This window comes from Piliocolobus tephrosceles, chromosome 11 (genome assembly GCF_002776525.5).
Source record: "Piliocolobus tephrosceles isolate RC106 chromosome 11, ASM277652v3, whole genome shotgun sequence".
In the NCBI taxonomy this organism is placed as follows: Eukaryota; Metazoa; Chordata; class Mammalia; order Primates; family Cercopithecidae; genus Piliocolobus; species Piliocolobus tephrosceles.
Genome location: NC_045444.1, coordinates 23,580,721 through 23,594,119, shown reverse-complemented (window position 1 = coordinate 23,594,119; position 13,399 = coordinate 23,580,721). Strand labels below are relative to the sequence as shown.

At 37.8% G+C, this 13,399-nt stretch overlaps 1 long non-coding RNA gene across 1 annotated transcript; it reads right to left on the bottom strand.

The window, feature by feature from the left end:
* Nucleotides 1-219: 219 nt before the first annotated feature.
* Nucleotides 220-4,210, bottom strand: LOC111525092. Its single transcript, XR_002725945.1, has 3 exons — nt 4,174-4,210; nt 1,895-1,980; nt 220-648 (listed from the first exon to the last, which is right to left on the bottom strand). It is a non-coding gene; the product is annotated as an uncharacterized LOC111525092 (long non-coding RNA).
* Nucleotides 4,211-13,399: the final 9,189 nt, after the last annotated feature.

Sequence of the window (13,399 nt, the reverse complement as noted above, 5' to 3'; positions counted from 1 at the left end):
AATTGCTGCTGAAGGAGTTTTATTGTTTTTATGCAAATGAAAATATCATATTCTTCTCCTTAAAGGGTTTCTCTTCCTGATGTGGATCCACAACAATCATAAAGGACCTCAGCCTCATCGACTTTTTAAAAATATATTTTGGAATCTGATAAATTCCTTATGCACTGCCAACTATGCATGAAATGAGATCTGGAATTGCAGACATTCTTACTCTTTTTTAACAAGGCCCCACTGGGTTGAAGCAAATTGGGCAGAGTAAGAGTCAATGCTGACCCTTCTGTGGCACCAAGAGGCTGGACCTGGAGAGGCATTCACACCCCTTGAGCTAGCTCTAAGCATGTAGGGGAAAGCTTGCCTTAGGGCATAATATTGACTTCATTCATTTGGTTCTAGGTTTCTAGAAATTTCTGATTCCTTTTATTTTTCAGAAGAGATGAAAGAGAGTGGAGTCATCCAAAAACACCCTTCAAGTAGACACATATAATTAACTATGACAAATATTCTGGGCGACAAAATGAGAAGGAAGCAGGAAGAGCTGTATTTCTGCTCCATAACAAAGTGTGATGATTATCTTGAAGAAAAATACTTGCGCAATTATTTGAGTTTCAGGCTGAACTACTCATTTCTCTTATGGAATGTCAGTTTTATCTGAAAGTACAAAAGAGAGACAAACTATACGAGTTCAGAGTTAAGCTTTTAGGATTTGCCATAAAAATGAACAACATGAGTCTTTCATTTCTAGGAAAACGAGTGATGGTATTTTTTGCCAGCAATAAAATCCAAACTTTCAAGGGAAAATTTGAATTATGGAAAACTTATTTCCATCACCATGAGCTTACTAGCTTCATAATATTTAGAGTGTTCTCTAATGAAATTGGTGGTATTAATAATAAATGTGATTTTTTGATGTTGTAAAATGAAATGTGTCAATATTTTAAAAACCTGCATAATTCAGTGAACCAATATTTTCCAAGACACCATGATGTTATGGAATTATGTTTGGTTAAAAGATACATTCAAAATACCAAATGGGCTGATGGATTGTAATATAACAGAGTAAGAAAAGCTTATTGATGTGGTTTCAGATTCCACACACAACTAACCTTTAAGACACTACTACTTGTTGAGTTTTGGTATACTATCAAAAAAGAATATCTACAACCACCTGAAAAGCTATTAGAATTCTTCTTACTTTTCCATCTACATATTGGTCTGAGGCCACATTTCCTTCACATATTTTCGTAAAACAACATACAGCAGATTGAGCCCAGAAGCAGATATAGAAATCTACATCTGCCTATCTTTTCTGTTTTTGAGATGAAGTCTTACTCTGTTGCCCAAACTGGAGTGCAGTGGTGTGCAATCTTGGCTCACTGCAACCTCCACCTCCCGGGTTCCAGCGATTCTTCTGCCTCAGCTCCCAAGTAGCTGGGACTACAGGCTCGTGCCACCACACCAGGCTAATTTTTGTATTTTTAGTAGAGATGGGGTTTCACTATGTTGGCCAGAATGGTCTCGAACTCCTGACCTCATGATCTGCCTGCCTAGGCCTCCCAACATGCTGGGATTACAGTCGTGAGCCACCATGCCCAGCCATCTATCTATCTTTTATGAAGCCAAATAAAAACAGAATTTAGGCTCACAGAGGTTCTCAGAGACTAATTATTGAATTGGTTCACTTATTAAAATAAACCTAGAAGACCTTTTACCAATATTCTTTTATTGTGGACACTGTAGAAATTAAAGTTATTTCAGGAGCTCATGAGGAGTCTCATATTTTTCAAGAAGAAAACTTGATTCTATACCCAGGGAAGTCACGTAGTAGTGGTAAACCCAAGATTCCTAGGCACCAGCTGCCCAGTGCCAGTGAGGTCAAATGAACATTAAGCCTTACCTAGCTCATTAAGCCCCACCTGCACACTTCAGAACCTCAGCATATTCTCTTCAGGGTCTTGCACTCCCTCCATGCCACCAGTGTTTCTAAAACTTTCAAAATGTTTTTCGTTTGTGTCTGTAAGTCAGTTAAGTCTGCTAGGAGTCTGTTCTGCTGCATGTAGCTCAAGGCACAGCTATGTTGTTAATGCTTTCCCTCTGGCTAACTAAAAACCAGATTTTTCTTTTTTAAAAATTGTGGAATCTGATGGGCTTCATGTCATTGCCTTCAAGTGGCGTCAGTCACCATTGCTTGAAGAATGCTGAGAGGATGTTCTTTTACTAGGAGATGGCAGTGTAGTGAGCATCGCAGCAAGGATTATGAGCTATGAAATAGGAAAAGACCAGCTGCTTGTTCAAGACCATGAGGAAAAAGGAGATGGGTGAAGGTAGCTTCAAAGTAAAACTAGGCACTGGTGGAGGCTGTGTGTAGGATCTAGCTTAGCACTTAGTGACTGGGGGAGGATGTTAGTGTGGAAGTGATGAGGTGAGAAGTTGAACTTCCACAGAGGATGTGGCTAAGCTAGAAATCTGGCTTGTGAAAATATTCTGGTAATATAAAATTTTTCAAGGAAAAATGTGGTTCTCATGACTTCAAGATGTCCCTAAAGTATTTACAAAGCTGGTTAAAGAGGCTGCAGCCCAAGGGTCGGATGCTTCCCCCTTATCAAGGTTTACCTGACAGAAGTCCCATTCCTTCCAACCTTGCCATTCATCAGGAGATAATAAAACAGTGACTGTTTAATGAGTGCCTCCTCCTGGAAAAGAGAGTTGTCCTGAATGAGTGGGAAATTTGAGAAGCAGGTTTGAAATAGGCAAGGATTTCAGAACTCCTAACAGCTGAAAATAGTTGCCAACCCCACTTACCCTGAGTCATATGCCTGATCTGGAGATTGAACCACTTTCTTCTATTTCTCCTATTCTCAATTATCTTTATTTTTAAAATCACATTTGAAGGAAAGAATCTTCTGAAAATCAAAAATCTTAGAAAACACTCTTTGTCCCCCAGTGTATGGATAGGTTTTGGTGTAATAAGCTTATTTTAGTAGTTCGATAAATACAATATCCACTATGAAAATAAGTATGACTCAGAGAGATTTTTTATCATAATTAAAAATTATTTTAAATGATCAATGCTAAAATTTATTTGCATTAGTGTGGACAAATATAATTTGATTAGACCTAACCTTCAGAGATCAATTTTCAGACACTGTGATCAAACTGTTGTGGTGTTCTTTGAATTAGAGGAGGTAGAATACACCATAAAGCATATCTAAAAAATATGTATAAGTCAGCATTAAGGATATGATGACTATCAAGGCAGGTTTGCAGGCTTTGTCTAAAAATAGTGAAGCTCAATTATTATCTTTGTAGTGCCTAGCAGTTTATTATTTGTGGGCCAAGTATTTGTAGATGTCATTAGAATGGCTATTATTAGTTTGGTGATTTCCACAGATAACCTAAAAATGAGAAATGGATATCATAGTAGCTGAGCAGAATGGTAATTGGGGTACCTGGGGACTTTTCTTGCATATCTCCATTAGCAGAATGGAACATTTAAAGGCACACTGCACACTCGGGTGTAGCTCGAGATAGCTGAGTCTCAAAGATGACCCTGAGCTTCTTATGTGGGATGAGGGTGAACATGTGCAATTTGAATACAATAAAGAACATATGCAACTGTGTTAGAAACACAGAACATGAAACCATTCACTGTTCCTCCCTTATTCCACCTAAGTGAAAAATGGTAGCTCTCCCCCAACATCATCTTCAAATCCATTCCATTCCCTTCTCAACAAAGCAGCCCCCGCTGAATCTTGTCTGGATACTGTGGAGGCAGAAGGTAAAAGGGAAGAGCAGAAAGCAAGTTAAAAGGATGTGATGGTGAGAGAAAGAAAAGACCCATGATGGGCCTTCGTGGTAAGGAATGTGACTAGTTAGAGCAGAAGCAGAAGGCTCAGATTCAGAAGGCAGGTAGCTTGCTGGCTTGAATCAAGCCGAGATCACACTTCCTCTGACCTGAATTAATAGACAGAAGTTTTCCAATAACCTTGATCATAGATAGCAGATAGATTTATTCTGGAATACTGGTGGCATTTGATGGGCAATGTATCTGGCATACTGTGTTAAAATAGATTTTAAAGCTAAATTTGGGCTGAGGGGGAGAGAAAGTTGTGATTCATTAACAATATCTACCACGGACACAACCAGGGAGATTGCAACATGTGACAGATTTACCACCTCTGCTCCACATGGGTCTGGGTAGCCTGCCAAATGTGTGACTTCTTCTTTCCACATTCTTAGGTTCTAAGGTCACCTTGATGCTTGGTGGCATTGTCTGTTTTAAGAGGTTGGCGTGTGTATGACAATTTTTGCATAAGACTATTGCTATATTTTTCTGTCCTTCCATTTCTAGAAAGCACAGGGGATTCAAGTCTCCATGTTCATTTTCACAGTCCTCTTCATTGATCCTGTTCCCAGAATAATTTTTCTAAGACTATTCCAGAGATGCCTTACATCAGTCTCTGTATTCTTGCAAATGAATGACAAGGACAAAAATGAAACTATTATGAAAGAGGAAAGACTCAGGAGGATTCTTTCCCTAGGCCCTGAGATCCTCACAATAATTCAAGCGAAATGACAGCCAATGGCTCCTTATCTGTTTCCTTTGCTTGACCAGCCCCCAGAATGGGAACAGTTGTTCAGGAAATCCACATTAAACTTTGCCTGTTCCCTCTATTTATATTGCATTTTAATGTAATTGGTTGCTTTCCCCCATTTGTTTCAGGGTGGTGACACAGCTCTGGGGGCCTAAGGATAATGAAGTGAATGAGGATAGAGAGAGAAAGAGAGTGCACACATGAAAAGCCCTATCAGCAATATGTTTTCTTATTTATAGTGACAACCCCAAGCAAAATATAAAAATATATTTAGAGAGATGACAGCTTTGCTGCTTCTTGATCACAAACCAGCACTTAGGAGTTCCTTTTTGTGAGCAGATATAAAGGGCTGCACCTCGATAAAACAGGGTGAGGAAAAAGGAAAGAGAGAAATTGGATGAAGGGCACCATGTCCTAGATAAAACCAGTACAAGAACCAATACATTAAATAGAATGAGGAGCCTCAGAATATTGCCTGTGGGTGCCTTGGACTGAAGATGGATGGAAACCTCCTCCCATCCAGAAATCATAATGCCAAGAAGGCAAGAGGTCTTTAAACTTGCCTTCCAGTCGTTGAATTTATATTTGATAAATAAAACACTTAGTCTTCAATGTACTTTATTTCAAAATAAAAGAGGGGAAAAAGGTGCATGAAAATATTTGAGAGGGGCATTATTTATTCCTATGTTAAGAAGAGGCAGTCACAACTTATGAACAAGTCCGCCTTTGAACAATTCAACGTAAGTATGTTCTGTGCAAAGCCCAAGTGGTACAATGATGAGTAAGACACAGACCTTGTTCTTAAGAAAGTCGTGGCAATGGAACCAAAAGTTTATTTGAAAGTTAGTTTGAAACTTATAATGCCATCTCCATAGAGTTAATGTTAAACATGACAGTTCGTTTTCAGTTCATGATTCCTGTGTTCCTGAAACATAATTCTGTTATAGTCTGAATGTTTGTGTACCCCGAAATTCATGTTAAAATTCTAACCCCCAGGGTCATGGTGTTATGAGATGGCCTTTGGGAGGTGATTAGGTCATGAGGGTAAAGCCCCAGTGAATAGGATTATTGCCCTTGTAAAGGGATTCAGAGAGCTACCAGGCTCCTTCTACCATGTGAGGAAGGACATAGCTAGAAAGTGTGGTTTCTATAAATCAGGAGTGTGTCCTAACTAGCCTTGATCTTGGACTTTCCAGCCTCCAGAACTGTGAGAAATACATTTCTGCTGTTTACAGGCCACCTATTCAGCTTATATGTTGATATACCAGCTCTAACAAACTAAGACATATTTCTTTTATTTTATTCCTTTATCTTCAATTTTCATTTTAAGTTCAGAGGTACGTGTGCAGGATGTGCAGGTTTGTTACATAGGTAAATGTTTGCCATTTTGCCATGGGGGTTTGCTGCCCAGATCATCCCATCACCTAGGTATTTTTTTTTCTTTTCTTTTTTTTTTTTTTTTGAAATAGCATCTCACTCTATCACCCAGGCTGGAGTGCAGTGGCACATTCTCGGCTCACTGAAACCTCTGCCTCCCAGGTTTAAGCAATTCTATCTCAGCCTCCTAAGCAGCTGGGATTATAGGTGCACACCACCACACCCAGCTAATTTTTGTATTTTTGGTGGAGACAAGGTTTCAACATATTGGCCAGGCTAGTCTCGAACTCTTGACCTCAAATGATCCACCCACCTTGGCCTCCCAAAGTGCTGGGATTACAGACATGAGCCACCATACCCAGCCCCATCACCTAGGTATCAAGCCCAGCATCCATTAACTATTCTTCCTGTTGTTCTCCCTCCCCACACTGGCAGGCCCCAGTGTGTGTTGTTTCCCGCCATGTGTCCATGTTTTTACCATTCAGTTCCCACTTAAAAGTGAGAACATGCAGTGTTTGATTGTCTGTTTCTGCATTAGTTCATTGAGGATAATGGGTTTCAGCCCCATCAAACTCCCTGGAAAGGACATGATCTTGTTTCTTTTTATGGCTGCATAGTATTCCGTGGTGTGTATGTACCACATTTCCTTTATCCTTCAAACTAAGACATATTTCTATAAGGCTATTTCAACATTTATTTCACTAGCACTGTGTTTATATTATTCTTTTTTTTTTTCATTATGTGGGAAAAAGAGTATTTTGAGCTCCAATCTAGTACTAAAAAGTGCTTTTCTGAATGCATTCATTCAAATATCTGACTTCTCTGATCCACTTTAAAAGTGAGAAGAGCTGGGGATGGGGAGAAGGGCAGAAGGTTCCCTGTTTGCAGAGAGTTCAATGTTCACTCTATATGCGAGTACCTGAAAATGCCAGTTCTGCCTTTGGCTGAAGATATCTCACCAATGCTTTGGACATTTTTCTCTGGTTCTGTCCTTGCTATCCATGCACAGTTAGTTCACTGAACCTGACTGGCTTTGAGGGCACATGCAAGTTTACTTAAATGCCCTTCCCCAGGTAGTACCATGTCCTATCTACTCACCATGCATCCACATGCCAACCTTTATTTCTACTCCTGGTTTATCTCTTCACTTTTTTAGCTCTTTTACCCTGGCTCTTACTCTGAACACTGAATCTCCATAAACCTGCTTTTACCTACTGGTTAACTCTTATTAACCCTATACTTGCTTAACAGAGTTATCTCTCTAAGTCAGACCACCCACCCCTGCTAACCCCACCAGTTGATTTGGAATGGCATATGTTGGTTGATATGGGAATTACTAAATCCTCAGTTATCTTTGTGAAGGAAGCATTTGTTTGGTGACTGGTTGTCAAACTTTGCTCCATTAGAATCATCTTGCAGCTTTCAGAAAATCCAATCTAGGTTGCATGTCATGCGAATTAAATCTGAGTCTCTAGGAGTAGATCTGGGGCATCAGCATTAAAACTCTCCAGGTGATTTCAAGGTGTAGACAAGTTTGAGAGCCATGGTTTTGGCCGAGAAGAGCAACAGAAATGGAGACATTGTGGAGATGGAATTAACTGTACGGCACAGAAAACTGGATTCAGCTTCTCTTCACCTCACTGGCTTTGCTCCTTTGGGTAAGTCATTAAACCTCTTACTGCCTTGTTTTTGTTAGTGAGAAAATGGAGTTAATTATTACTTCCTAGGCTAACCCTCAGAATTCTGCAGGGGATTTAGGATATCATGGTTTTGTGGTTTTGGAAACACTCTGACTATAACACACAATTTAAATGTGAAGTGTTTTATGGTAGAATGTTATACGGTAGAAAGGCCAGTTTTTCAAATTCTCCTATCTCCCTTTTCACTCAGACACCATTCCCAAATGTTTGGGCTGCATGATATTTGTGATAGGCAGACTCTCTCAAACTTGTTTTTTGGCCACTCTCTTCTCTCTCTTAGTGCTTATGACATGATTTCCAGTATCTTCACAATATTCGCTGACTATCCAGGACCATAGCCCTAATCACCATCCTGCTCTGCTTTCACTGTATTCAGCTGATGAGAGGAAGAGGGTGACTTAAGCAGCCAAAAGCTAATCTTTGAGCCTGGAATTAGTGAATAGAAAAGTTCATGATGTTTGGCTAAGATTCCAAGGACTCCAAGTAGCCTCCTCCTTTCTCGAACTATTTTGTTATTTCCATTATGGTATTTCCTTTTTAAAAAAAACTTTTTGACTGGTAGCTTAACTTCTATGCCACCTTATTACCTTCTTTCTCTGTCTTGAATTCTTTTGAAATTGCCATAATATCTTATATTGAGTTTTTCATTTTTTATTGGCTAATGCTTCTGCTCAACACTTCTGTCCAGTGACTAATGACTATATTTCTGGTTTTGACTGGGGTCCTAGCTTCTATTTCTAACAACTATTTGCTTAATGCATTGGTTTTAGACTCATATCACCTCAGAACCATGGTTAGCACAGGGATATTAGGACTGGCCTTGTCCTCTAACACAGCTGCATTATTATTGGTCTGATCTCACTCACTTGTTATCAATTCTTTCATCCTTTACCTGCTAAAATATTTAATGACACGATATTAGATGACAATAGTCATGTGCATTTTTACAATAGATTTTTCAATATACCATACCTTAAATCAAGAGAATGACTGCTCCTTGATACTTTACCTATTAAAATAGTTAATGATCTAATGCTAGATCGTAATATTAGTGTGCATTTCTCTCTATTTATTTTTTGAAATAAATAGAGAAGCATAGGTTCTTGACTTTGTGATGGAAGACTGAAATTGTAAAAGTATAGAATTTTACCAAATAAATTTGTAGGTTTCATATAATTTCAATAAAAAAATTCTTAACCTTTTATAACTTAAATAATCTAAATTTCATCTGAATTAGTTAACATATAGAGATAGCCAATGCAGTTTTTAAAAAGAAAAAGAGTTCACTTAAAAATGGATATCTTACTCTGATAACAAACCATGTAGTAATTTATCTAATAATCTTAAACAGAATGGTGCTGGTGCAAGATTCAACCAGTAAATCAGAATAGAACATGCAGCACTGCCTATGGAATATTTAGTACATGGAGGATGAAAGCAAACATGAGCACACAATGTTTAGGTAGATATAGGAGTGGGAAACAAGCAAAATTTCCCCTTTACCTACCGAAAAACATACAGGCAAATTAGAAGTTAATGAAATCCTGTCAGAACTGGGGGAAAAAATGAATATCAATAATTATTTGATCTAAAAATAAGGAAGGACTGTCTAAGCATAACAACAAAGAGAATCACAGCCAGAAAAATCATCAATAAATATGCTTAAAAATGGAAAATTCTGTGTCATATATAACATTTAAAGATGAATGACGCATTAGGAAAGTATTTGAAACATTCATGACAAATGATAGAAGCTATCAATCTATAACATGCTCACACAAATTGATTAAATGAAAAAAGTCCTTAAACCCAAGAGAAAAATGGTAAAAATGTCACAACAAGCTATTCTTTGAAAAAGAAATACAAATATTCAATAAATATATAAAAATGCTCAGTTTCATTTATAATCCAAGAAATGCACATTATACAACTATAGAAAATTATTTCCCACCCTTAAGAGTGCTAAGGAAAAAAAATTTCTCGTTTAATAATGGGAAGATATTACCAGTCTGTCATTTTATTCAGAGTACCACAGAATTTATCTTTTTATGTATTAATTCTTGGAGACCCATCCTGAAACAATAATCAGATAAATGCTCAATATATTATATTATGGAAGATTTAAAATTATACATTCATACACTTAAAAGCATTTTACATAGTCACTAAATCATGTTTTCAAAGAAGATTTAATAATATGCAAAAGTTCTCAAATATGCAAAAAGTCTCAAGGCATAATAAGAGTTTACCCACCAAATGATCATATTTAATCACAGTTTATATATTCAGGGCACTTCCTCGTTCATTACTCATTTAACTCTTATTTGGTAGGAAGGGGAAGCATTACCTACTTGTCTTCTTGAGTTGATAAAGAAAGAGATTCAAAGCTGATGTTTTCTCAGCCTAGCCTCTAACTTTTTCTCTAAGTTTAGTGCCACGGACAAAGAGCTACATAAAATAATTATGGGTATTTCAATTTTCTGGAACTGTTCCTGAGTTCCTCGTACCATTAAATATCAGATAATGTATTTTTTTGAGTAGCTAATATGTGGTAGGGTCTTCTCTGGGCCCAGGAATACTCTGATGAAGAAGAATGAGATGTTTTGCTTCTTTTGGAATATAACACTAAGGATGAAAGAAGACAGACCAAAAGCAAATACAAAAATAAACAATGCAATTTCCAGACTTGATAAGTGCCAAGAAGAAAACAGAGTGGCTTGTTAGCGAATCAACATTTGTGGAGTGACAGGAACAGGAGCTTTATTGGAGTAGTCAGGAAGACTTCCAGGAGGAGGTGACACTTGAGCAGAGTTTTAAATGATGAGAAGACAGTCAGGGGAATATCTGAGAAAGAGGGCTTCTATCAAAGGAGAGAGCACATAAGAAGGCCCTGAGGCAGGAAAGAGCTAATAAGAAAGCCAGGGAGATTGGATCACGGTGTCTAAGGGACAGAATAGTGTGAGAAGAAATTGAAGAATGCTGGGTTCAGATCATTCTGAGCTGTGTGGGTAGAATACCTCATAATATGTGACTGGTGTATATTCTACTGGAAGGCAATCAGAGGGAGTGGAACTTAAACTGATGAGTTGCTCAAATAAGTAGTATTTACGTGAACAGAATGGTGAGGAAGACCATAGCATCAACTAGAGCAAGATTATGATATAGAGCAGATTTATATGATAACTATGTGATACAAAAACACACTTGTTCCTTCGTTCCTTCAGTTATTCCATTCATTAGATAGGGAGGGAGGTTGACTTGCTTTTGCCAATAACACTTTTGTTTTAACTAACATTTTAAGAAAGTTCAGGTATAGTCACTCTGCAGCTCAGTTTTAGAATCCTAGTTTTTCCTTTATCATAATACCTTATATTTAATGGAATGAGAAACTCAGGAACTGTTCCAGAAGATTGACACCCCATATAAATCAAAAATATCAAAAATTGTTCCACGCTTTGCACAAGTTATCAAAATTAACAATAGAAAGTTTAACAATAAAAGGCAAATAAACAATACCGTCCAGTCTTATCAGTCATGTGAGGATAATAATAAATGCAATTGACTGATCATAAATTTAAGAAGAAATGAAATATTTATTATGAAAGAGTCAATATGAGTCTGAATACTTAGCAATGCAACATAAATGAACAAAAGATTCCCGTTAGATTTCAATGCTTGGTCGATTTAATTTTATTGCAACTAAACTCATCTCTTTTCTGTGAGCAGATTGCAATGTAAACGAATATTTATGATGTTTTATAACTATTCATATTTCAGTGTTAAGAAAACATCTAAAGTGCTTTTTATTTATGTATTTTGAGAGTGAATACCTACAGAAAATATAAGCCAGGCTCCCTGTTGTGCCTTTGTTGTGTTTTGCTTACTGCTTTTTGTATGCTAAAGTTTAGCTGACTACAATAAGAAGAGGAAAAATAAATTTAGAAAGTTTAGGATCAGTTCTCTCCTATTCAGCCAACATACCATGACCCACATTCCAACATCCCACTCCTTTTCACCTCTTTTGCCCCTTAGCCTTCTGAAGTCCTCTCCTTACAGAAATCTGATGCTGGAAGAGCTCAAATGTTTGTTTTCTTTGCTCCTCTCCCAGTCTGCCATTGGAAGGCGCCCCAGGAATTTTCACTAATACAAGACCTTCAACCTCTGCTGAGCACCTGATGCCGTACAGTCTTTCCCCATGCCTACATTAATTTCCTCAAGTACCCTCTCTGCTCAGCATTCTGCTTCACACCCAATGATTGCCTTTCAATGCATTTCTTCCTCTGTCACAGAAAACAGATGCCTTCCTAAGGGTTTCCTTAAAGTTTTTTTTTTTTTTTTTTTTTTTTTTCCACTACCCACTCTGGTCTTAACACTTACCAAATTATCTTTGCAACCTCCCATACTTGCTACACCCCAAACACCAATGTAGAAGGAGTTCTTGATCTCATCTAAGCTGTTTTCCCCCACATCTTCCTTAAACTGTGTTACCTGCCTGCTTTTCTAGGCTTAAGCAGACACACTTCCCTAGAATGACCCTTTACTCCTGTCTTCTGTCACTGAATCCACTCAAAGAGAACTTTTAATTTTACCTTTTAAAATCTCTTATATCTCTTCCCTTTTCTGCATTGACATTGTCCTGTATTTGGCCCACGTTCTTCAGTTTCTTCTTAAGACTTCTTATCTGAAGTTTATTCGGTCAGCAAATATTCATTAAATGCTATTATATGGCAGACTCTGTTTTAGATAGATGAAACACATAGGGGAACCAAATATGTTCTTGAGGATCTCTACTCTCTCCTCTTCAGAGGCCTATATTCTAGTTGGCAGAGAGCAATAACAAACATAAAATATAATAAGCGAATACTTTATTATATTGTAAATTAAAATGTGGCAAGTGCTATGGAATAGAACAGGTAAGGAGAACCAAGAAAGTTGGTGGGGTCAGCGGTTACCATTTAAGATAGGATGCTCAAGGTAGGTCTTCCCCAAAAAAGGTGACACTTGGGCAAAGACTTAAATGAGGTGAGGCAATATAGAGAGGAGAAATCTAGAAGAAAAACAGAAGCACTCAATAGAAAGAACTTAAGGAAAAAGTATACTTGAAGAGTTTGAAGTAACCCACCAACCAGTAAGAAGGCCAGAATGGCAGAAGCAGAGTGAGCAAAGGAGAGAAAGTAGATTGAGGTTTAAAAGGTGATGGGGAAAGCAAGGTAGGTATTTCAAGTTCCTTTGCTGTTACTCAGGTTTTTTTTTTTTTTTTTTTTTTTTTTTTTTTTTTTTTTTTTTTTTTAAGCAAAGAGCGATATTCATGTCTCAAGAGGATTGTTCTAGTGCTGAGTACAGAGTTTTGGGGAGTAAGAATGAAAGCACAGAGATGTCTCAGGAGGTTTTTGAAATAGGTGATGATGGCTCTCTGGTCAAGTAGCAGCAGTGAAGGTGGCCAGAAGTAGAAGAAGTTTAGCTACCTTATGACAGTAGAATAGGATTTGCTTAAGGATTGAATGTGGGGCATATAAAACAGAGGTAAGCTAAGGTGATACCCAAGAGTTTTGGTCCGAACAACAAGAAACAGCAAAGTTGCTATCCCTTGAGATGAACAAGGCTGCCAATAGAGCAGGTTTTGTAAGGTAAGACCAGGAGTTCAGTTTTGGACATGTGAAGTTTGAGGTTTCTATTAGATGTTCTAGTGGAGGTGGCATTAAGGAAGCAGTTGCATATGTGAGGCCGGAA